The sequence below is a fragment of the Myotis myotis genome, unplaced genomic scaffold (assembly GCF_014108235.1).
Source record: "Myotis myotis isolate mMyoMyo1 unplaced genomic scaffold, mMyoMyo1.p scaffold_m19_p_5, whole genome shotgun sequence".
Lineage (NCBI taxonomy): Eukaryota > Metazoa > Chordata > Mammalia > Chiroptera > Vespertilionidae > Myotis > Myotis myotis.
In genome coordinates this window covers 43,185,001-43,211,389 of record NW_023416357.1, presented here as the reverse complement: position 1 = coordinate 43,211,389, position 26,389 = coordinate 43,185,001, and the positions used below count along the sequence as shown (strand labels likewise).

Below are 26,389 nucleotides of genomic sequence, written 5' to 3'. Positions count from 1 at the left end.
TTTTTTTGTTTATATATTGCCTCATAAAATAGCTAACAGTTTCATCCAAGAAAAAAAACACCACCTCAAAAACTCAGTCAGCACTCACTGCCTAGTGATTTCTGCTTTGTACGCTAGATGGAAAAGAAACGTCAGTCATTTTTACCAAAAACAGGTAACACTGAGAGAAATTACATCTGGACTAGATAGAATAGGGGAAAGGCCACAGCTCCCACTAGACTTCTAATGGAATCGCTGGTCTCTTTGAGGACACTTGTTTCCTCTCGAGGACCCATTCCAGAGGATACCGGGGGCACATCAGGGTGGGAAGAGGGTTTGTTTTGAGGGGGAGGTCGGAGCCAGCAGGAAGAGGAGGAGCATGATCACCAGTTTTTCTCTAAGGGACGGCAGCATAGCCAGAGACACACAAAAGCGCTATTTCCTACCTGCTGCTGCTTTTAAATAAATGAGTTGGGATTGCCCTCATGAATTTCAAAGGCTTTCAGAAACCTTGAAATTTGTCTTGTCAGGATTTATAACTTAATGTGACAACATTCAAACTCACCATTCTGTGGGATTCTGACCTACTTTTGTCAGTTATTTTCACATCCGATCTACCCAGGGACAGACATATTACTCTGCTTTCTTTTAATAACACCAAATTAAGGTGATAATGGGTGCCTAATAAATGCAAAATTAAGCCCATTTTTGTAGCATCGAAAAATGTCTTTTGTCGGTAGTTTTTCTAGCAACATTCATGATTTTGTCTGTGTTATATGTGCATATATGTAGTCAGTCATATATCTATGACCTCTGTCTATGACCTATTTAATAGTTATGGCTTAAGCAGAATGACTATTTCAGAAAACATGGCTAGAGAGCACCTGTACTTGAAGCGAATGCTTTCCTGACAACTTCAGTATGAAATGGAACATAAAGGAGTGTTTGCTGACGATCTGCTGTATGACAGGCACTGTACTAACTGTTTGACATTTCATTTCTACATAGAGGGGCCCATCCAGGGGTGTTCCTTTGGAAGGGGGTGGAGGAAGGCAGGGAAGAGGCTCAAATGATTGCACCTGAAGTCATCGGGCTGGCCATCCAGTGTCCCCTCCATCATCGGGCTGACCGTCCAGTGTCCCCTCCATCATCGGGCTGGCCGTCCAGTGTCCCCTCCATCATCGGGCTGGCCGTCCAGTGTCCCCTCCATCATCGGGCTGGCCGTCCAGTGTCCCCTCCATCATCGGGCTGGCCGTCCAGTGTCCCCTCCATCATCGGGCTGGCCATCCAGTGTCCCCTCCATCATCGGGCTGGCCGTCCAGTACATCAGTTAAAGAAGGTGGAAATCTTGGCTCATTTTCTGGTACAATCTTTCCCTCTAGCTTGCCTTCCTTGCCTCTCTAGAATATCTCTGTTAGGGCACTTAATTATATATTTTATATCCATACTCCTTGAACTTCTTCCTTTAGCTTCCTTTGATTTTGACAATGCTTTTTGTCATTCAGTTGTAAGTCATATTTTATTTGCAGCTGTCACGTTTTAGTCCCAATTTTTTAAATTTAAGCACTTCAGATAATATAAGGAAAGTAGTTCCATATGCAGAATTCAGTCTATAAAACTTAGGTATCAAACTATTTCTAAAGGCCTTGGAAAGGCAGTTCATCTCTCAAGTTCCCTCGTGAAACAAGTTGTAAACCTGCACAACTCACCCCCCTCCACTGAGTAGCAGGTCAGCAGTCAGTACTGAGTTAGTTTGTGGTCGGTTCTGGTTCCACAGCAGTTGAGGCCTCTCCAGGTTGATCAAGCCATTGGCTCAGCCACAGAAGTAACTCATTGGATGGTAATATGCCTCACATAAGTAGAATCATACAATATTTGTCTTTTTGTGTCTGGTTTTTTCATTTAGTAAAATGCTTTCAAGGCTCATCCATATTGTGGCATATATCAGAATTTTATTCTTTTGAATGCTGAATAATATTCCATTGTACAGATATACCACATTTGCTTTATCCATTCATCTGTCAATTGACATGTGGGTCATTTTTACCTTTTGGCTATTGTGAGTAATTCTGCAATGAACATTCATGTACAAGTGTTTGTTTGAGTCCCTGTTTTCATTTCCACCTAGGAGTGGGATTGCAGGATAATGTGTTAATTCTATCTTTAACTTTGGTTGAGGAACCAAAAGGATTGGGTTTGAATTGGGTTAATTGAAAAGATTCATAGAGCAAGGTGTCGTCTCACTGGGAAGTCCCAGTTGTGAGGTTAGTGCTTTGTTAATAGACCTGTAAGTGATCCATCGGCCTCTAAGTCATGCTTCTTGCTCTTGCAACTAAAATATTTATTGAGCACCTGTTATGTCCCACCTGTTATTCTATTTTGGAATCGAAACAAGAGAGACGCTCACAATTTCGTGCAGGACACATGTACTTTACAGTGTAAAGTGCTGGGAAAAGGAGAGCACTCACATGAGGGGCCCCAGAGGCAAGAGGAGTGGAGAAGTCTTTTCCAGAAGAGATGGTACCTGTCTGAGCCTTGATGTAGGAGTAGGAGCTAACTAGCAGAAAAAGAAGTGAAAGAGAATTGCAGAGTATAATGGAGAAGTAGGCAAAGGGAAGAACAGGAAGGACTTTAAGTTGTATGAAATTGTGGGTTTTATTCTGAAGGAAATGCAAAGGTATTTAAGGATTTCCTGTAAAGAAGTGATGTAACAAAAACATGTTTTATAAGTCTAGGTATTGTGTGAAGTACAATAAATCCCCCATCATGGCAGTGGCAGTGGGAATGGAGAAGGTGGAATGGATTCAGAGAGTATTTAGAAGGTGGAATTAGTAGGGCTGATTGGCTAATGTAGATGACAAGGAAAAAGAAGGATGCGGGATGATTCCTAGATCTCTTGAGTTGAACAACCAGATGAACAATCCCATTTATTGAGAGAGCAAATTCAAGAGAGGAGGTGAGACAAAGGATGATGAATGATGAGTTCTGTTTTGAGTTTAAGATGTCTATAGAACATCCAACTGAGATCTAAGTCTAAATGGAGCTTAGAAGAGAAATAGGAGCTATTTGGGAGACAGGTATTTGGGAGTTGCCGGCATAGGTAATGGTAATTGAGGGCATAAGAAATGGGGAGAATAAGATGACCATGTCACTGTGGGCCAGGTGCAGGACAGGACAAGAGCTTGTCAAAGGAACAGAAGGAACGGCCGAGAGGGAAGAGTGGACAACCAAAGTGTGGGGATTCATGGAAGCCTAGAGTGGAGTGTCAGAAAACCAGGCAGATTTCACACGATAATAATACTAGTAAATAAACTCATGTCTGAGGCAATGATACTCGAACTGTTTTCTATTGAGATCCTTCAATAAAGTTTGATTTTAAAATATATATTAACTTAAAAAATCAAAACCAACAAACTCCAGTACACCATTTATAACATTTTAAAACATTGAAATCCAGCAAACATCAGTACCAGGTTAACTATTTTTGTGCAGATGCAGACTAAGGCCATCTCTGATAAATTGAAGAGCATCTTGGCATTTCGAGGTGAGCTATTAAAGAAGTGCTACTATTTCTTAGTGTGAATCCGGGCTTTCTCAATACTTTGCAACTGAAACAAAATACATAGGTGGGTCTACATGTGGTAACTGCTGTCTTCTATAAGCCCAGTTTCAAATGTTTATGAAAATGACTTCATTTTTCTTATTGACTTGTTGATTAAATGTTACCTTTTTTTTCTGTTAATAGCTTCCATGTTGCTGTCATTTCTAAAAGGTTGTGGGGGTGGGGGGACAACAGACAAGAAGAATTAACACTTTCCTAGTAGAACTTATTATCTTTCTGTGGCTCACCTGCCTCTCCTCAAAGTCAAGTTCTAGAGGCTTAAGTGTATTGCATGTGCTTTTTCCAATGTGTTACTTGGATACTGAATTCACCCCGAGGACCAGGTGATTTTGTGTTCTCATTGCCATAGAAAGTTTAGGGTTAACGTTTCTGTTGTCTTACTCGTCTTTTTATATTGATTCATAAACAGGTAACTGTATACAAATTATCTCTGTTAGAAATAAGCTCAAACAACAGCAACAAAATACTCCTTGTATTTGTTATTTGATTTTTATGTCTAGTTTAAGTTAAAATTAAAATGAGCTTGAATTCCTTGAGTAGACATGACTTGCACTCCTTAGGTGAATTAGAGCATGCCAGACATTCCAGGAAGAAATGGAGCTACTAGTTTTCAAATTTGGCTCCAAATAATCCATAAAACGTACAAATCACTTGTGAATTGTCAAATAAACTGACTTTTAAACCACCTTTGTACATATTTTTCTACTTAGTGATTAATCTTGGTCTCCTTTAGCAGAGCCTTTATCTAGAGTACATTCTGTGCTTTACAATCCCGTTATATATAATAGTGTAAACATAGACCGTCACAGTCCACGGTGCATGGCCATCTCACAAGTTCACAGCAACGTCGTGACTTAACCGTATTTGTCATCCCATTTTATAGATTTCATAGACTCAGCAAGATTAAGTGATTGGCCCAGTAAGAGGCAGAACAAGGAATAGAACACAGGTCCTCTGCCTGCTAATCCACTCCATCGTGGCCCAACTTATAAAAAGGCAGGTACAGGTACAAAAGTTTAAACTCACGATATTTAACAATCTATCACTTAATGAGAAAAAAACGTTCTCCATTTTACAATAGTATTGTCTTTAAATATTTAACTCACTACTTCTCTGCTTTTTTAGCGAAAAAACTTAATTATGCAAGTGGTTCTTACATGATTTCTTTTTTGCAAATGTTTTTTTAACAGTACAGATAAAGCAAAAGTCCCTCTTAACATCTCAGTTTCATTCCTAGAAATTGCTACTATAACCTAGTTAATATGTGTCCTTTCAGCATTTTATATGCGTTTATATACAAAATGTATTTGTTGATAGATATTTTTAGTTGTTTGAGGGAGCAGGGAGTGTATAAATTTTATATGGCGTGTCTTGTTCTACAATTGCTACTTTTTACTTAATTTCTTTGGAAGGTATGGCCAAGTTGGTATGAATAGACCTACCTCGTCCTTTTTAACTCCTTCAGAGTTACGCTTTATGGATATGTCACAGTTTAAGCATTTGCATATTTTTCTTTTTTCTTTTATACCACCACCTTCTTCCTGAACTTGAAGCTACTTATTAAATATTAGGGGTGTTTAGGATTGATTAATACCCAGTTACCAAATACCCCACACTGCCTCTTATAATCCAAATCAGGATAAACTCTGGATGTTTAAGTTTTCCTGAAAATTTCAAAAAATGTTTTAACTGATCCTGAGGGAAATATTTATAAATGAAACTACAAGCAACACCTAGCACATGCTTTGGACAAAAAATGTTGAATAAGTATGTTGAACAACAGAATATGCTTACTGTCTAGAAAAGAGGGGCTGCCCTAAGTAAATTTTAACCTTGCTTAGTGACTTGGTCCACCAGCTGTTGAACAGTACCATCGGGATGACCAGGGAACCAACAGGGGTATGTGAGACAAACCCAAAGTGTAGTCTTCCCCTGCCAGTTGAAACATTTTGTGAGCACCCACAATATCACTAGACACTGGGAATGCAAAGATCTAAGACATAGTCCCTTCTCGCAAGGAACACAGTCTAGTGAAGAAAGCATATGCATTCAATATGTGCAGTAAGACAGTGTTATGCTAAAAGGAGTCATAGCTTCCAGTGACTATACAGAAGTAGGGGCTAGTAGTCGATCAGTGGCCGTTGAGGAGGTGACATCTGAGCTGAGATGTAAAGATAAGTAGATGTCTACTTAGAAGATTCTGCTGATGGCCAGAGAGCCAGCCAAGGGGAAAGGGTGCATCACGAGAGCACAGAGCCATACACTCAAATTCAGTCTAACTCCTGATGGACCCGTCAGTGGCTTAGCTTGGGGCACCAGAGCAGATGAGGTGGACAGATTCCAGACTGAGACCTTGTTTCATGTCCTTGGCAGTTCTGACGTCCTAAAGGCAGTGGAAAGTCTCCGGAACCTTGGAGGAGGGAAGTTAACATGATTGGATTTACATTTTAGAAAAAGCAAATCACTGGCCACAGCATCAAGAATGAATTTGACTCTTTGAGTCAATGGAGGTGGTAACTATTGTGGTAATAATTATATATATGGCACACTGTATACCTTAAACTTTTACATATTATATACCAATTATATCTCAGAAAATTTGGGGGCAGGGGTTTCTTGCAGAACTAAGGAAGGTTCTGCAAGAAAAGATTCAGGATTCTAGATAACTTATTTTTTCATTCTAGCAGTCCAAGTAAGAGACAAAACAAAACAAAACGGAAAATGATGCGAAAACAGCTGAACTAATAATGAGAGATATTCAGGAGGTATGTGATGGGATGATATTTTAAAATTTTTAATCTGTTTCTTTCCTGGCATTTATTAATCCTTTCCCTTCCCCTTACCCCCAATTCAGACAACAGCCAAAGCATTCTATTCCCTGGCCCTCAGGACTGGGTTGTTAGTGCAGTAATGAGAAAGTCAATTCTCTACTTTTGAATTTCTCCTCTCAAATCAGATTAAAACAACAACTCTTGTGTGATAAGCAAGAGGAAATGAAGGAAACAAGATAATGAGAGGGTAGTATTACTAAGAAGGAACCCTGAGCACTGCCCCCTCCCTCTGACACACCAGCCTTAAGTCAGGGACAAAGGTGAACCCCAAAGGATTGAGAATTGAATAGCACAAGACACCCATGCCTCAGTTTCCAGATATCCCCTGGCCAGGGTGATGCAGCAGATGCTGAGGAGAAATGGAGACATGGTGTGTCTAAGCTAAGAGAGTCCCCAGCAAGTTTCTTGGGATCCCAGAGTGGCACAGGGAGGATCTGCAATGTTTCCCTGCCTGACCCTCTCTAGCAGGCGCAGAAGTAATTGACGAAGGAGCCAATAAATTAGGACAAAGTCACTTGGGACCAAAGACCAAATCAGATGGGCAGCTCAGTGGATGTTGGTGCAGAAAGGTGCCAGTGGCCAGGGCAACCTAGTTGTGGAAGCAAATGCCAGCACTGATAGAGGTGGACAAGGAACCAGAGCCCACCACTCTCCCAGCTCTCCAAGTTCCCTGATGCTCCATGAAACCTAGCTGTAACCCGAGAGGAGGTAGGAAACCCTAAATGTCTGAGTTTATCTTGAACTGACAAAATCAATGTTTCTGATGCAGAATATGTTTTAGAACAAAATTGAGAAGAATGAAATTATATCCTTTGCACACCCAAACTGTGGCCTGCAAAAATGTACCCACCACCAATAGACTTCGTAGGCCTTGGTAGCTGGAGGACTTCTAGGTTTCCAGATTTGGTCTGAAGAAAGGTAAGTTTTGTTTGTTGAGTTGGAGGTTCTTCTCCAGAAGTCTTATGAGTCTGAAGATTGGGAAGGAAGTGTTGGCTAGAGAAATGGATTGGGAAGTTACCAGAAAATAGGCTGTTGGTGAAGCCATGAGATGAAATCAGAGAGGGTGAAGACAACAGGACCAAAACCCTAGGGAGCCCTGACATTGAAAGGGGTTTGCAGGGAGAAATGGAGGTCGAAAGGTCCAAAATGAACTAGAGAAGAGCTAGCAGGTGACACCAGATAATCAAATTGATAACTCATTTAATTTTATACTAAATCAGTAGGATCCATACCAAGGATAGCTCAGGCTTACAAACTAAAATTCTTTGTTATATCTTCTATTAACCAGGAAATGATCTGCTTCACATCCAAATGTGAGGCGACATTCCGATTGCCTGGGGCTGCTAGGCTGCTGGGATTCGGACTCCCAGGACCTAATTGATGTTAACATGGGGTAGCCTTACTTATCTCCATAATGTTCCTGCAAGGCCTACTTCATACCTAGTGGGGGAACGATGCGAGAAGTTCTGAGCTGTGCTCTTAATACAATCACATACACTGGGCGTTCTCTTCTGCATGTTACGGTAATGTACTACAGGAATTTTCTTTTTATTGTACTACCCAATTCCCCTTTTAAGAAAAGGTCTCTCAAAAATTGTTTTCGAAAACTAAGACTAAACAAATTTTTTCTTTTGGGCCAATGCTTCTTATCTCTGGGCAATACCAACTACATAAATCCATCATTCCCTCATCACCCTGGCTGCTAGGAAGCTAAGACCAGGCTTGGGGCTTAAAGCCTATAGTGTTCCTCAGAGAGTTCTTACAGTTTCTTTTTTTCTTCCTCTTGGTCCTTATTTGTTCCTTGCTCCTATTTTTTTCTTATCAGTAGTTTGGTCTTATTATATTGGTCTGATGGTTCTTACATTTTTATAATAAACTATCTCAAATATATTTTGTGTTTGGCAAAAAAGTAGAATAGCTGCTTAAAAACTAAAGGACATGTCCTCATAATTTTTCAGTGTTTTAAAATCATATTTCTGAGTAGCTACAAAGTTCATTCTCATGACTATTTCAGAGAAGTTTTTTCCTAGTAGCTAATCTACACATCAACAACAATAACAAAAATTAAACACCTGAGTGTTAATGGTATAAGGCCATTTAAGGAAAGCGTTCCTCTTTAGCCTGTTAGCTTTATCAATTATGGCCATGTTGGTCAGAAGTATGGTTACTAATCTTGTAAGTGTTAGCATAAATTTTTTTCTTTTCCAAGTCCCATGTTAGAACTGATAACAAGCTTCTTGCTTGGACTGTTGAATTATCATGAGCAAGAACTCGACAGAACTAGCACACATTCCCCGCGTTGGGCTTGGTTCAGAGCTTTGAGCATGCTTTCATTCGTCACATCTTTTGGACTAGCAGATTTTGTTAGGTGCCATGATGTACTTTTACCATCACCAGTCGGGAAGATACACGGCTTCCCTCCAGAGTAAAGACTGAGCTATTGATAGACACTCTGTCAAGAGCAAGCCCTGCCAAAGATTGCTGCCCAGGCCGGACGCAGCCTCCTTCAGAGAGTGCAAAACACCCCGGGAGAACTTCCTTCTCCTCCGTTGGCTGACATATTAGTCATTAAGCCACATGTGCCAGGTTAGAGTGAAGTTAGCAATTCCCATTGCTTTAATTCCCAAGTTGGCCCTGAGCAACCTGAACTGAAAGTTGGATGACACTCTCCTGGGAATAATGTTTATCATGGCTGAATGTAGCCTAGGTCCGCAGCCACTGCCCGCTAAATATTAGCTTGGGTCTCAACAAAGAGAAAAGGTCCAAACCCTCCTTTTGGCTGATGATTTGTTCCTCAAACCAAGACGTCTTGAAACTCTAATTCTAGTTTTAATCATTTCATTCTATTTGAAAGAGCAGTAGCTGAAAGAGGGAGAAGGCAAATATTATTCACTTTGTATCATGTGCTGGGCACTCTCCATGTTACGTCATTTGGTCCTGACCACAGCCCAGCGAGGTGATGGGTGGCTCCACTGCACAGATGAGCCCAGAGACCGGACACCAGTGGTCACCCAATGCCATGTAACCAGCAATGGATGGAATCCAGTTTGAACTCAGAAAGCTCCTATTTTTCTCTAAGAGGCATAGTTTTCTTTCCCACCCTCAGCAATGACATAGAAAGATTTTGAAAAAAGTGGAGTTGACTGCTTACTCAAGAGGCTGTAGCAAGATTGGAGCTGGGTGGCTGCTGGGTGGAGCCTCTAGGGCAGGGCCCTGGGGAAGTTTCCTGAATTGCTGATGATCATTCATTCAGTCCTTCCTGTTGCCTGGATTATTATCTGACCCGAAGACTGTGCTATAACTTTTGGGGTGAAAAAACAGGATTGTATGCAGTACTCCCACCTCCACCTAATGCCCTGATTCCTGAGAGGCCTACATCATACTTAATGGGGGTATGATGCGAGGAGTTCTGAACTGTGCTCTTAATACAGTCCTTCTTGTGCCAGGTTAGGCTAGCTCATGTGGACCCAGGAACCTCAGCGACAACTTTGGAAGCTAAACAATAACACTGATAGCAGTTAGTGGGCTTACTCGGGGAAGATTCTGGGGTTCTTGGAGTCAGGACCAAACAAAGGGGTGTCAGTACTTAGCCTTCACCATACACACTCTCCAGTTAAGAACTCCCTTCCACTTGCTGTTCTAACTATAAAAATAAAAAACAAAATGAAGATTTTGGTCCCACCTTGTCTGAGTACCAAGATAGTTGTTGCTGCCCACTGGAGCGGGCAGTGTCTCTAGAGCCAGAGTACTTACGGATTCCTTAAAAACCTGCAGCATGTTTGAAGCATGAAAACCACAGAAACGCTTTTGAGATGCAACTTAATCTTCAGGCTATAAAACCAACTTCAATGATGACGGGGGCTTTTGTTTTCTCTGCAGAGCCTGGGCTGCCTTTGAAAAAAAGTGTCACGTTTGTAAATGCGATAAATGTAATGCTTTTCAGTAAGCTGCCAGTTCTTCCTCTTTGTTATTTGGTTCAAAGAATTTTTGAATTTCATTCCAATTTTTTTCCTCTGGGTGTGTCAAGAAAAAGTCATACAGAGAAGGGCTTAATAATATATTCTTTTCATATCACAAACTCCCAAAGTTGCTTTTTTCTGAGAGAAATGAAACTAATTTTATTTGCTGTTGGGTTATGGTTATGTGCCTTCAAGTAACACATTTTTTCCCTTTAAATATGCATTTTCTTTTTTTAATTGGTCTTTTTTTTTTTTGATTAAGGTATTACCTATGTGTCCTTATTCCCCCATCCCCCCTTCCTGCTCATGCCCTCACCCCCCTGGTGCCTCTGTCCATTGGTTAGGCTTATATGCATGCATACAAGTCCTTTGGTTGATCTCTCCCCCTTTATCCCCACTCCTGCTTGATTGCAACACTTAAAATGCCATCCCATCTAAAATAAGGTTTGCTGTTATTGCTAAAGATGGTTTTACAAATATCCCTCCAAGAATCCCGCATACTATTGACAATAGAAAGCAAACGGAATTTATTGTTTTTAATCAGAATTTTGTTAGGCTTATGTTTTGGATTAAGGAAGCAATGTGGTCATTTAATGATTTTATTCCATTTTTATTGCAAACAAGAATGAAAACATGAACAAATATTTCCACACTGGATTCCTCTTAAATGAATTCAAGCCAAGCTCATTACTAGTGGCTGTACATTTATCAAAGGTGTAAAGTGTGCCCACAGAGGTGTGGCCCAGCTCTGAGTGGGCAACCCTGGCCTCGGAGAAGTGGCTGTCTTCACCCATGCCTGGTAAGTTCCAGGGGCTTCTAGGGCTTTGTCAGAAGTCAGGCTAAAACTATTTTCCCCATTGGATTCTAAGCAGAGAAGGTATGCCACCAGATGTAAGTGAGGATTAGATTATTCCTGACCAGGACAGTCCATAGGTGAGCTGGGCCCCTGAGCTGGGCAGCTCCTCTTGTCCTTCCATGAAGCACTCGACATAATCGTTTCCATGCAGCGCTCTTCACACACGGGACCTGCCAACACCTTTAACATGCCTGCAGCTCTTTTGTGGAGGTATTTTCATCTCCCCAGGCCACAATTTCCTCCTCTGCAAGTGGGAGAAATGGTCTGTAACTTATTCAGTGCCTCTAAAGAAACAAAGGCTTCTCTCATCTGAGGGCAAAGGTGTGCCTGGCGGTCATTCACTGTTTGGACATTTTGTGAACTTTATTTAAACACACCTACCATATGATCCAGACATTCTACTCCTTTACTCAAAAGAAATAAAAACATGTCCTCACAATAGCCCCAAACTGGAAATAACTCAAATGCCCATTAACAGATGAATGAATAAACAAAATGTAACACCATCCATATAATGGACTACTACTTAGCAACCAGAAGGAACAAACTACTGATACATGCAGTAGGAATGAATTTCATGATATTGAATGGAAGAAGCCAGACACAAGAGTACATGCTGTATGATGCCACTTATGTAAAATTCTAGAGAAGGTAATCTATTGTAGTGACAAAAAGCAGGTCAGTGGTTGTCTATGGACCACAAAAAGGTACAAGGGAGTTAGCTCTTGGTGGTGAAATGTTCTGTGACTTGAGTGATGGCAGTTTCACACATGTGCAAAACTGTCAATATTTATCAAATTGTACACTTTATATGGGTACAACGTATATGCAAATAATTCCTCAAAGCTACTAAGGAAAATGTTTGTAAGCTCTTGACTGTAAAATTTGAAGCTTGAAGAAAATACACAATGGGCAGCAGACAAGTTTTGTGAGGCTATGATACCAAAAAAAGGTTGGTGAACCAGAGAACAATTTTTTTTAAGTTGATTTGAACGAGAGAGAGGAAGGGAGGGAGGGCGGGTGGAAGGGGGGGGGGGAGAGAAACATAATTTGTTGTTCCACTTATTTATGCATTCATTGGTTGATGCTAGTATGTGCCCTGACTGGGATCAAACCCACAACATTGGTGTATTGGGATGATGCTCTAACCAACTTAGCTACCCAGCCAGGGCCCAAGTATTCTAGAAAGCGCTTTAGTTTCTGGGTTTGTGTGAATTTGTAGGAAAATTATTTATCTTCTGGTTTTTGGTAAACCTCAGAACAAAGAACTGCTTTGGGGCCTAAGTAGGGAACCAGGCTGGCTGGGCTTTCCTATGTGGATTCCTGAGAGCCAGCTGGTTCAGCAACAAAGGCAAGTGCGTGGTGGCAGGCAGCTCTTTTTGGCATGTCAGGCTCCTTGAGATTTCTTCCTTCCCTCTGCCTGAGGTGGCATGTGTCTGCTCAGGGGGTAGATTCCATTCTACCTTTTGAATGTTCTATTCAGAAACTAGAAAGCTGTAGGGCACTTTCTTCTTTCATAGGCCACCTAGAGTGACCTGTTTTGGTTGACATCATTTATAGAACCACAGGATGTGAGAATTGGGACCTCAGAGATTCTCCTGTCCAACTTCTCAAAGGAGGAAACTGAGGCCCAGAGAAGGTAAGTGAGTAGCCTAAGCTCACACAGCCAGAGCACCCTCCAGGTGTCTCTCCGTTTCATGGCACTCACTCATAATTCTCTAGAAAAAATGCAGCCTAAGACCGCTAGATGCCTAAAGCCAGATCCTAAACCCAAGTTCTTAGCCTGCTGCACTTAAAAAAAAATTAAAGCTGTAAAATGGTTGGAATCTAGCTGAGAGAAAGGCAGCAGTTCTCAGCTCTGACCTGCTGTGAGGAGATGTAAGGACCAGCCCTCAGCACGGGAATGAATGAGAGGCATTTAGAATTATTGTAGAACTTGGCAGCACTGACAAAATCTATTACATGGTGAAAATGACCATGTAAAATTTCCATTCTTATTTGCATTTGCAAAAATAGAATAAAATTATTTCTTCTTGCATAGGAACATTCTCTGTGACTCAGAAATGCTTCCTGGTCATTACTGTTCCTTTCATTCTTCGTCTACATTCCTTGATGGCTATTGAAATAACAGATATTTTATACAGAGAGAACATTCATAACAGCAAATTCTTGACAGAAGTAGAACCAGACTCTTCCAGCAAAGCAGCCATTGCCAGGGAGTAAATTAGGTCTTGCCAGGAGCTCCGCCCACTCTCAGCCAACACGGCTGTTGCACTTTCACACCACACTTTGTCATCTCACATCTACCTGAGCAGGAGCGGCTCCCTGGCTTGCGATGTTCTCTCCCACGGGTGGCTGGACAGCACTGTGAAGTTGGCACCAGTGGTTTTGGGGAGACGACAATGACAGCTGTGTAATTTAGCGGTGGTGCTGGCCCTTTGGATTGCCCGGCAGAGTAACTGGGGCAATAACTTAAGGAAGGTGACTTCAGGTTGTTAGAACCACCCGAAGCTGAAGCTGCTTTTTTACTTCCACGAGGGGTCCCCTGGACTACCAAACCATGGCATGTCCTGGAGGGTGGACAGGGGTGAGGCCCTACCCTTCCCAACGGGATTGTTTCTGTGCCACTTGGTCTTGTCCTGATGGCCATGGTGGGTTTCAGACATTGGGAGGCTGGCAGGTGGGTCTAACACTTGTGTCTGCTACTGAGCACTGTGAGTGCAGAGACTTGCTTTTCTTTGCAACCTATGTCCATGCCCTAGAATTACAGATACCCGTGTATCCACAAGGGCACGTTGTCTGTATGTAGTAGACCCTGTGGAATGTTAAATTACTTGTTGAACAAGTGGGTAATAAAAGTACCACCTTAAATGTGGACTAATCAAATCAGTGTACTAGTGACACAAGTCGTCAGTGAAAATACTGTGGGAGACTTTTTCTAGAAAATCCATTAACGGCTATTTTCATGTACATTATATAACCATGGAGAATTGAGGTGGGTACTTGGGAAAAACCATATACCTCCTCTAATCCTTTGAATTTAAATCATTCCCATCATTGAGGTCAAAGATGTTTGGGATGCCTGAATTGGGTAAACTTCTTCCCCATTTTCTCTTTATTAATTATAAATGTGGTCTTATTTACCTAAGAAACAATAATACAATTGTTATTTCAAGTCACTTTTACTTTTTATCTATTTTGTATCAGTACCTCAGCACACAAGCATGCCTTAGTGTTTCCTACCTATAAAAAATTCCCACCCTTAATCCTTAGAGCTATTGGTTGATTTTTCATTGGAAAATTTTTTGAAAGTATTGTATACTCACGAATTATCTCTTCCCAATTTTCCATTTGCTCTGCAGGCCTCTCCACTCTGGCTCTGCCCCCACTGCTCTGCCGAAAACTCTGTCTCCAAGGTGCCCAGTACCTCAGGTCGCCCGTTCCAGGGAGTGTTTTTGAGTTCCTATCTGACTAGGACGTTCCTCAGAGGCCCCTCTGAGACTCCTATTGCACATGAAAGGAAATGCAACTCCATTTGTGGCGAAGAGAACAGTAAGTTTCTTGTACTGTTTAATAATGCTCTCCCCTCCACTTCTCTCTTCTTCCTGGCATCAAGCAGATGTGGGATGAGTCAAATCAACCCTCTTTTCTACGGTTCATCTCCTTAGTGGTTTATTCAGCTCTGAGAGTTGAATTTTTCAAAATGTATTTTATTTTTCCCATCACCATTTATTCCTTCTATGCCCTCTTCAGCTGCCAGTTATCATTTCTAAGTGTCACTCCTTGTTTTCAGACTATTCCTTTTTGTTGCAGCCCATTCTTGTATCATGAGTGCAGTATTTCACCTTATTTTTCTGACAAAAGTAATTTTAATGTTTTTCTCCTAGTCTCTGAATTGTCATTTTCTGAGTTACTTTCTTTAGTTTGTTTTAGTCTGTCCATTGGGCGGGGACTTTCTGAAACTGATTCTAAGTAGTCTGTTCATATTCTACCATGAGACCCTGAGAGCAGGAAGGGGGGGCTGGTTGACTAGTATCTTTGGAGATAGGATGATTGGGTGGGAGACCAACTTTACCATTTGGTAAATCTCCATCTCTCCTCACACATTCATGATGGCCTTTTCTCTGGGGGTTTTAATTTCTACAGAAGCATCTTCCAGACTCATCTGGGGGCTGGAAATGCCTAGCTGAGGTTCCGTGATTCTGAAGGATTTTAACTTAATCCTCAGGTGTTCAGCAGTATCTGTCCTCCTCTGTACCTGGCTATGAGAGTCCAGATCTCTGGCTCGTTTTACCCAGAGAATGAACCTCTAGCATCTTGCAGTGGGAAAGGAGGGCCTGGAGATGGGGTGAGGTCAGTTGCTTCTGTTTGAGACTTTCCACCTCTCCTTTCACACTCACACCTCATCCCCACCCTTCAAAGAACAGTGTGCCTCCAAATGCGAGGCCCCTTGGGGCTTGGCTTGCTTCTTGCTGCAGACTCAGGTCAGCTCCCTCCGCTAACGGCCCAGACATTTTCCAAACTCTGACCGACAGTTCTTGTCCACAGTTTTCTCCTCTTCTGTTTTAATTCCTTTCCTGCCATGTTAGGACTTTGGAAAGAAGTATCAATGTTTGCAGCCACCATATTTAACTGAAAATTCATTGACATTTATATTTTTGGGTTACTTTTTAGATTCTTTAAGATCCCATCCCCACATAAAGTGAGTCAGAAAATAGAAATCCTGCATTTTTCCGTTGCACCCAAGTCTTCCTACAAAGAGGTTTTCTGTTAATTTAAAATGTTGCTTATTGCAGAATATTCATTTTGTGACATGTGAATGAAATTGTTCTATTACAACAGGAAATGTATATATTATTGCTGCCTTTTCAGACCTTCCAGGAGCGGCTACTCTAGATTCAGATGTTCCTGCTTCCAAATTACTGAAATCTTTGTGGGTTTGTGTATGTGTGTCAAGAACTTTGGTATTCTATCCTCAGAATAATAGCTAACATTTATGTATTCATTTAGCCCATACCACAACCTTATGAAGTATAAACCATACATATTGCAGATGAACAAACGGAAACACACAGAATTTGTCCACATTCACAGCTAGTAGGCGTCTCAAGAGTCCCTGCTTTTAACCACTAGGACTGCTATGTTGTAACATCTTTTTAAAAAAAATCTTTATTGTTGAAAGTATTACCTATGTCCCTCTTCTTCCCCCATTGACCTGCTCCAGCCCGCCTCCGCCCCAGGCCTTCAGCACCTTATTGTCTGTAGCATATTTTTATTTGATGAAATTTTTAAAGATTTTCCTACCTACTTCCTCACAAGAAACCTAAATAGAACAAACACCTAGAGGAGTTTAATGCACATGCACACACATACACACACACAGCCGATGAAAAGGAGCATAGAACTCTATGGAGAAGTCTGAGATGAGCTGGTTTTCTCATTGTCCTCATTGTTTTGTAGGGCAAGCGTGCAAAGTATTTTGTGTATAAAACGTATTTGGCAACTTGAATTCTAGAAACAATTTATAGAATTATAATAGAACAACACTATATTAGGGTTTTAAAACCTTTTTTATTAGGAAATGTACTGCTTATTCAGAAAAATACAGAAACAAATGTAAAGCTTACTGAGTTATTGTAAAGTGGACCCCCATCTAATCACTGCCCTGGTCAACCAATAGCTTGACAGCCCCACAGAATTTTAGTCACAAAGTTCTCCTTTCCCTCAAATGAGTCCATATGATTTTTATGGTAACCACACCTTTGCTTTTAAAGAAGTTTTACTGCTTAAATAATAGCCTAAACACTAGTTTGGTTTTGTCTTTTTTTTTTTTTTTTAACTTTATATGACTGGAATCATATAGTATTCTTTTTGGCTTCTTTTGCTCAACTTTATGAGACTCAGCTGAACTGTGCAGCTATATTAATTTTTAGTGTTCTACAGCACTCCATTGTATGACACACCACATTTTAGGAATATACCACAGTTGTCTGTCCATCAGTGCATGGACATTTATGTATTTTGGTTGTTGGCTATTATGAAGAATGCTGCTATAAGCATTCTTGCAGATGTCTCCTGGTTCAAGTATATACATATTTCAACTAGGTTGCAGGGTGAGCATACATCCAACTTTTGTAGCTAATGCCTAGCAGTTTTCCAAAATACCATTTATACTACCACTAGTAGTGTATGAAAGTTCCTGTTTTCTTCAAAATCCTTGATAATACTCAAAACTGTCCATCGTTTCAATTTTAACCATCCTTCAAAGTGTAATGGTATCTCATTTTGGTTAAATTATGTTCTCCTTATTACAAATGAGGTAGACTGTTGTTTTTCGGTATGCACATTGGTCATTTGAATTTCTTTTATGAATTGCCTATTCAGATTTGGAATTTTTATTCTAAGTCAATGGAAAGCAACTGGGCTTTACGCAAAGGAAAGAGACATGATCCCACTACTTTGACTGTGGGTGCAGAGTAAGTTGGAAGGAGACAAGAGTGGCAGTAAAAAGGTCAGTTAAGCGACCAGTGTCATAGTCTAGCTGTGATGAAGGTGCTCTGAGTCAGAGGGCAGTAAGAGACAGAGAAAGCAGTGGATATGTCAGAGGTAAACTGGAATTCAGCTTGATAGGACTAGATGAAGATTGGATGTGGAGGGTGAGGGTGAGCAAGGCAGCAAGGTAACTTCCAGGATCTAAGCTGCAGAACTGGATGAACTGTGAAAGATGTGTAAAGCTGGGAAGGATTGGATCAAGGGAACCGTTTTGTATATGTTCTATCTGAGATAGGTATGAGGCATCCGAATGATGAGATCACCAGGCAGCGGAACACAAAAGAGATCTAGTGTTCTGAGAAGAGGTATAAGCTGGAAAAAAAAAATTTAAAAATCAAATTGGGCATTGTTATGACACAGAGGTCATTTAAAGACATGGGAGAGAGTGAGACTGATTAGGAAGCACTCACTGAGCACTAGTTCAGCAGTTCTCAACCTGTGGGTCGCGACCCCTTTGGCGGTCGAACGACCCTTTCACAGGGGTCGCCTAAGACCATCCTGCATATCAGATATTTACATTACGATTCATTAACAGTAGCAAAATTACAGTTATGAAGTAGCAACAAAAATAATTTTATGGTTGGGGGTCACAACGTGAGGAACTGTTTTAAAGGGTCAGAAGGTTGAGAACCACTGCACCAGTTGGACCTCATAGAGCTATTAGTGAAGGTGAAGATGCTATGGGGAGTAATGGAGGGATTTTAAAGCAAAGCTCTCTGCCACTTAGAGTTGTCAACGTGGACATTTTAATATCTAACCCCCTTCCCTTTTCTTTTTTAAAAAATATATTTGTATTGATTTCAGAGAGGAAAGGATGAGGGAGAGAGATAGAAACATCAATGATGAGAATCATTGATTGGCTGCCTCCTGCACACCCCACATGGGGGATTGAGCAAACAACCTGGGCATGTGCCCTGACCAGGAATCAAACCAGTGACCTGGTTCACAGGTTGACGTGCAACCACTGAGCCATGTCAGCCAGGCCTAACCCCTTTCCTTGTACCTCAAATGGTTAATCTTTGTATAATTGTGACGATTAAATCAGATTCTATAACTTTTTCCTTTCACATCTTAACTTTCTTATTCCCTTTCAATGTTCTGATTAAAAATTTTGACACACAGGGAGGGCCAGATACATTGCCCATCTGCTTTCCAAATTAACACTCAATGGATAGACTTTTGATGGTGTTGAGATAAGGAGAAGCATTTTAGACACACGTGTGCCAGGGGAAAGACATATGAGATGAGCATGTGGAATTGAGGTCCTGGGGGCAAGGCTTGGAAGAGACCTGTCTCCCACAGAAAGCCTCGTAGCATGTTTTCCTTGGGCAGCATGGAGGCAGGAAGTCCTGGACTCTACTGAATGTACAGCAGGGCCTGGCCTATGGAATTAATGACAGGGAAGAACCTGAGATCAGAAAGCAGCCCGGTGGCCTGAGTGTATGGAGTCAGTCACAGCAATCGCCAAGAGCAAATGGAGGAGGCAGGTGAGAGGAGGAGGCTGCTGCGATTGGAGGATGGATCTGTAGGAACTCAGTAGGAGAATAATAGGTCATCAGCCTATTAGAAGTTAAGCAGTTGACAAATAGGTTTAGAGAAAGATGAGCAAGAACACTTGTGAATGACTGCGATTATTAGTGGAGAGATCTGGAGAAAAGGCTAATAACAGTGAAGGAGAACAAAGTTTCTGGTGTGCAATAAAGTTGTGGGGTCTTTGTGGAAAGGGTATATCCCTGGGCAGAGGGACAGAGTGCTGGGGAAATATGGTTAAATGTCATTACCCATCAGTAGCCTGTCCGAATGTGATGGAATGTAGGGATTTTTGCACCAAAGATTTTTAAAAAATGTATTTTTATTGATTTCATTGATACTGAAGGGAGAAGGGAGAGAGAAATATCGATGAGAGAGAATCATTGACCGGCTGCCTCCTACATGCCCCCTACTGGGGATTGAGTCCACAACCTGGGCATGTGCCCTTGACTGTAATGGAACCTGGGACCATTCAGTCTGCAGGCTGACACTCTATCCATTGAGCCAAACCAGCTAGGGCTGCACCAAAGATTTTGTAAGCTTCTCCCAAAGGGCTTCCTGTAGCAAATTCATCACGTTTCAACCAACTTATAAAAACTCAGCAAGGTCAGGATAAGCAACAAGGCCACGCAGGAGTAAGGAATTCCAGTCAGGCCTAGATTTTCAGGTGGTTTTCACCTGTCATAGGAAAGATGACTAACCCCATAGAGAAGTCCACCCAATAAACCCGTCCCAAGCCAATAGCACCATGATTTTCACAAGAGTGAACTAGGTACTAGGAGTCTTCTGAAGTACTGTTGAGAGTGTATTAATGTATCTAAGTTTAATTCGAGGCAGAAGGTGATATTCTGTTTGGCTAACGTTCCTCTCATGTCCATTTTATGGAAAAACTAGTAATCAAAACCCTTTGGTTAGCTGCTGATATATTTGTAGAGAGAATACATGGAAGTAAGGCCCTTCCTGGGAGAAATTTCTCACTTCTTAATACAGAACCCTGAAGCTGGACAGTCCCAAAGTTTATCCTGTTCAGCCCATCATTTTATAAATGACTTGGGGGAAAAGTAGGGCTTAGCAGCATCTGTGACCTCAGTCTATTGAAGGACGCCTCCTTAGAACTGTGTGTGCTTCATCAAGCCAGTGTTGGGTAAGAGTATGTGCTGGGACCCAGTTAAGCTCGTCCTATGTTTAAGCATAAAGCCAATAATCTCCCCGTATTAGATGAACACAAATTGACTCCTAACATGAAAGGCATTTAAAGATCTTCCAATTTTGGAAGTCGTTTCCAAACTATGTGGATAGTTACAGAGATGACATGAACAAGGCTGTTACTAGTACAGATAAAGCTGCCATGAAAATATTTCATAATAAACAGTAGTTGGGAAGAGCCAGAAGTATAGGGGTAAACAGTCACTGAATCCTGATCAACATAACAGGTGTATGACTTGCTGTGCTCCTATTTGAAAAGAAGTGACAGTATCTCCCACCAATGTTAAACAAAGTGAGGTTAATGCAATAAATATATTTTATTAAAGAAAAAATGGAATATTGTTAAGCACCAAAACTGTATGTTGTTACACTGCATGTACAAGAAGAGAAAGGTGATTGCAATACTTGGTGTACAAGTACTTAACTCTGAAGTCATGAGTGTAAAAAACATGAAATACAAAGCAATACAATAATTACAATGCAGAAAAGTTGCACTAAAGAGCCAAAGGCAACAGTCAAAACAATTATTGGAGATTTCAGAATATTGCTATAAATGCTTGCTTAGTTTTTTCTTTGTACTTTTAATACTTTAGGATGTTAATTTAGCATACTTAAGTATTGTAAATTTGCAAGAGTTGGCATTTACAATACACTGTGCACACCGCCCATGTGATGTGATGGTGTTAAAGCCATCCTTAAAAGCCAAGCACAATGTGCTAGTGTTTTGCTTCTACCATTATAATATTGCACAAAGCTAGTAAATGGTGAATCAGTTTGCTATTAAAATTCTCATTTGACTGGGAAGGCTAAAAAACATGTCAGTTTCATTAGCCCTAATGGGCTTTACTCATGCAAAATGACCTGTGGCCTTCAATTTTTCATAAACTACATATTATGGTTTCAACCTTGGCAATACATACAGTACAATGAGAAATTCAGTGACACAGTGGGGATTCTGTCCACGCTGAAGAAGTCAGAAGTCACTACATGGGTTATATTGGCTATTCCTTTTGGTTAACAGTTGAAGGGAAAATGCCATCTTGTGATTATGGAGACTTCTTAAAACCAATTTAATTAGTATTGGGAAAAGCTAGAATAACTTGTTATATACTCTTTGATAGTTAACCATAGAACATGCAAGTTTAAAAAAAACACCAAAACACCAAAACTTCACTTGTTAAAACTGAACTCTATAACCAATACCTATACCTTTTGTACATGTCTAAATATCATTTTCCATGGTCCTTCCTTAACTCCCCAAAATGAACCAATCTTAATTATAACCTGACTTTAAAAAACACACAAAAACTTTCCCCTAACCCTCAAAACAAATGTTTGAGATTCAGTGTGAAATAACATTGATAAAATATTTAATATGTCAATCTCAGAGGTATTTTCTGTACATGCACCTTACAGTGTGATAATAAATGCATGGAGAAGGGGAGAAACGTTTATAAATTTGGAATTCAATTAAATTCCTCAAATGCCAAGCTATACATTTACTATGGGCAAAAGAGAACATTTCCAAATGAATACATCTTCGAAATAATTCAGTGGACAAACATTTAACACACACAATCCAGACTCCCTCTTACCTTTAAAAAGCCTCTGTTTACATACATGATAGTTTAGGCAGCAATATAAACTCATTTTTTGTAGGAAAACTTTTAAATTAGCCTATATTTATAGGATAAAAAATACCATTGCTTCATTTTACAAAGCAACTGAGCAGAGATTTTTTAAATGTGCTTTAACTACAGAGCACTCTGCAGTGAAGATCAGACACACCACTGAACTGTCAGTAGCTTCATAAATGCAGCGCGCTCCCACAGTAAGGTGCTCTACTTCCTGCCCTCTCCGCCACTGGAAGTAAGTCCTGCTGGTCAGTCCTCTGCCTGAAGCATAGTTCTTCTATGCTAAGCAGTAAACGGGGAATAAAATCTGTTTAAAATGCACATTTAACTTTATATTATTTAAATTCAGTGCAAGAATTAGGCAAAACTTAAGGTTTCTGCTTTCACTATATAATGGTTGCACGTTAACAATGAGTCTGCCACAGTTTTTAAATGTTTTACATCTGTTCAAAATTTTTTTTTACAAATAACCTGGTAAAGTATATGAAATTTCAACTCCCTGATAAGGCCTTTAAGGACCCATTAGTACTTTCCAGGTTGGCATCTGATGTTAAGTGCATAATAAATTATAAAGATTAAAAAAACCCTTGTATTTAGTGAAAGAAAAAACTTTTCTTAGGCTAAAAGCATTACATTCTCAGTGAATGTAATTAAAAATGGAGTCTCAGGGAATGTATAAAGTTAAATTGTGTTAATTGTATACTGGTCCCATCCCAAGCAGAGAGAATGCTCCCCCCATTTATTTTTGTTCCACTAATAAAAGAATTTCCATTCTTAGTGTCTGCTATGGCCAAAGTATGCTTTACAAAAGTGGTCACGCCATGTTACCAAATATTGCTACATAGTTCAGCTTTGTAGAAACCAAGGCCCCCTCCCCATCCTATATAATAAAAGGGTTATATGCAAATTGACTGAATGGCAGAACGTCCGGTTGCTATGACGCACACTGACCACCAGGGGGCAGACGCTCAATGCAGGAGCTGCTCCCTGGTGGTCAGTGCACTCCCACAGGGGGAACGCCACTCAGCCAGAAGCCCAGAAGCTGGGCTCACGGTTGGCGAGCACAGTGGCGGTGGCGGGAGCCTCTCCTGCCTCCGCAGCAGCACTAAGGATGTCCGACTGCCTGCTTAGGCCCGCTCCGCACGAAGTGGACCTAAGCTGTCAGTTGGTCATCCCCCAAGGGCTCCTGGACTGCGAGAGGGCGCAGGCCAGGCTGAAGGACGCCCCCAAGTGCATGAATCTCATGCACCAGGCCTCTAGTTACATAAAAGTGCTGAAATTTTTCTACGGTTTTATAGAAAAGCCCCACAGTCCCACTATGGAGATACTACACCTGATCAAGTGTCATAGTCATGTCTAAAAGTCTATTTGAAAATGCATTTTATAGAAATGTTTAAGTTTCACAATGAAGAATTAAGGAATGATTGCTTTTATGCTGCTCACAAACTCAATAAGCCTATAAAATATACATCAAGTAAACAAGACAGTTGCTCATCTTTTAAAAATCTTTTTTAGCCAGGCATTTCTTCATATTGCTACAATATAGTACCATTGGGATTTTAAATCATTAGGAATACCTTTTCTATACATTCCACATTGGTTATATACACATAATTTTAGTTGCATTAGAAGAAATTGTTAGCATTGACATTTAAGTGAGCAGTAAGTAATACTGTCCTCAAAACATCCCCCGGATCACCACCTACTTGTTTCCCTATTTTAAATATATAGTAGTTGAGGCCAGATTAGTAAATTAACTTCTAAACTGATTCAGCATAAGCAAGCAGTTGTTTGCAGATTCTTATATATGGCAATGATACTTTAACAGAAATATAGCTGTCAAATATTTTAAACCATATAAACAGTATAGGCAAGTTTGGAAGTGGAAATGTGATCTATAAGTACCACCATAACTAAAATATATACAAATGAAATACTAAGGCCCAAGGTGCTCATCTTACTGGGGCAAGAAAAAAAAGAATTTAACCATGTCAACATAATTCCTGTTGGGGTCTAAAACTGCTTTAAAATTAAAATGAGGACTCAACTGGTCAACTCATCTTAATAGACAAGTCAATGGTAGTTATTTTAAATTTTAATATTATTTGTGAGAACTCTTAAAGGTTGATGACCTACAGTAACATGCAATTCTGTGGAAGTAGGAATCTGAATCTCTAAGGGAAGTGAGTGTGTTAAAGAAAGTTATTTACCAGAGAATGAGCATAGCTGGCTGCTCTAACCTACTCATCTTCAAGTGTGAGATAACCTTCATGGAGATCACAGGACCCTTGGAATCGCAGCTGTAACACCAAATGGGTAGCAGCTCTCTCTAGACATATGAGAGTTCTAGTGCTTTTGCTGTTAATTTAACATTGCATTCTCCTGTATTTTCTAAATGTCAATGAATGAAAAACAAAACAGGCATCCAAAGGCATAACATTGAAATGTGATTTTTTTTTTATGATTTGTAAATTTACTAAAACTTCTTAAAAAATACATTATCAAACCAATCATTCTTTGGGTTAGGAAGCATGCTTCAATGCCTTACGGATGTAGATAGGAAAAAATCTCCCCCACTCACCATCATGGGATGAAGATTAGTTTCTATATTAGATCTATATTTCCAATATTCCCAGACAAGATGTGAAAATAGTGCCAGAATAAACCAATGTATTGTGAAACATATTACCAACATTTAAGCAGAAAGATTTTGTTTTACATGACCTGATGTCAGAATATTTTCTCCATAATTGCTCTCAAGGAATACCACTTTAATGTGACAAAGGTGCGAGCATTTCTTTTTCCTCCGGAATATCGATTCATTGGAGGGCTTTTACACTGGGACTGCTTTCTGAGTCTAGGTCAGATAATTGCCTCATAAGAAATAAAAGTCTTTTTTGGTACTTCGGTCCTCCCTGCATATAAAGGCCAAGATCTGTCTTATGCAGAATACTCTACAGAGTACTGTACTGAGCCCAACATATCTACCTTCATTTAAGCCCACAGCAGTCCAGCTGAGAACACATAATGGCTCCATTCATATAAACGCATCCTTCAGGACTCCATTACAGCAAAACAGGCACCTAGAGCTACATACATCTTTAATTTAGTGACAATAACAAAGACTCTATCCAAAAACTCCACTCAAAGCATGTGAAATGCCAGCTAAAGAGGCTTTTCTGCTTGTCTAATTTTTTCTGCATATCTGTAGAGCACTTTTTTTTCACTGTGGAGCATAAAAATAAAAACTTAAATGGTACATGATAAAAAGACTTAAGATCTGCATTCCTATTATAGAATCCTGATTTGTGATTCTCAATAGGAAAGTCATGTTGAATTACAGTAATCAAGCAATAGTTCAAACAAAAAGACCAAAAATAATTTGAAATATTATCAAATTACAAAGTATTGCTTCTCATAAACAAAGCTGCACATAATATTCAAACTATTATAAATTCACAATTATGAAGAGCTATTTAAAAGCATGGAAATTTTACTTCAAAAATTTACAAAGTGTAAGAGTGTGTGGTCCTCTAAAAATATGCCATGTTAAATGTATCATATTGTGGTAAACACATTAATAGATGTATCTCCATAGTTTTGTATCTTTCCAGATATTGTTCAACATCTTTATGAAAATTCCTTTGGAGATAATGTGGAAATTTTCATCATCTGATTTTCTTTCAATTCCTGTCCCAATGGCTATCATGATAAACTTCTTTTTCAGAGTGTCACACTATTTATATAAGCTGATATGGAAGAAGCTCTGTAATTTTCAAGCAGATGACTATTCAGTGCACTGAACAATAGATTTCAAAGCAGTCCCAATACAGCTCACAGGAGACCTCTGTCCACCCAGTGCTTTTCCAACTCATAGCAACCCCTAGCTTTACTGGCCACTATAAGTATGTAAGTGGGTGGACAGAGGGGAAGATGGTAAAAAAAAATGGGAATCTCTTTGAAGGCCTCTTCTTCACTGTAGTCAGAAACATTGCACATCTAAAACTCATGTTAACCACCATCTATTGGAATGACTGAAAAAGTGAAAACTTGCCAATTGTGCTTCCTTATTTCACACCACTGAGCCAATACACTTTGGATCTAATGGAATCCAATTCTGGAACCAAGTGTTTAAAATTTGTTTTTCAAAAGAATATGAATCGGTCTTCAACTGCAGGTATTTTTTTCTTTTTCGTGAGTCACCTGTTTACAAATGAAAT

At 40.1% G+C, this 26,389-nt stretch overlaps 1 protein-coding gene and 1 long non-coding RNA gene across 8 annotated transcripts in view; one reads left to right on the top strand and one right to left on the bottom strand.

Moving 5' to 3' along the window:
• The window catches only part of JMY (junction mediating and regulatory protein, p53 cofactor), a 127,641-nt gene that overhangs the window by 23,470 nt on the left and 77,782 nt on the right, over window positions 1–26,389 (bottom strand). For 3 of the 7 annotated variants that reach the window (XM_036308942.1, XM_036308940.1, XM_036308934.1), the window contains one exon: window positions 23,557–26,372. The exons of 2 other annotated variants lie outside the window; for them this stretch is intronic. The gene's annotated coding sequence lies outside the window, so the exon portion shown is untranslated. Of the gene's footprint in view, window positions 1–10,976; window positions 11,492–16,798; window positions 18,112–23,556; window positions 26,373–26,389 lie in introns of those variants that run through there. 2 more of the 7 variants (XM_036308935.1, XM_036308937.1) reach the window with 2 other exon arrangements.
• LOC118656110 lies at window positions 5,624–11,043 on the top strand. The gene is made up of 4 exons (XR_004967493.1): window positions 5,624–6,126; window positions 6,286–6,366; window positions 7,202–7,350; window positions 11,016–11,043. It is a non-coding gene; the product is annotated as an uncharacterized LOC118656110 (long non-coding RNA).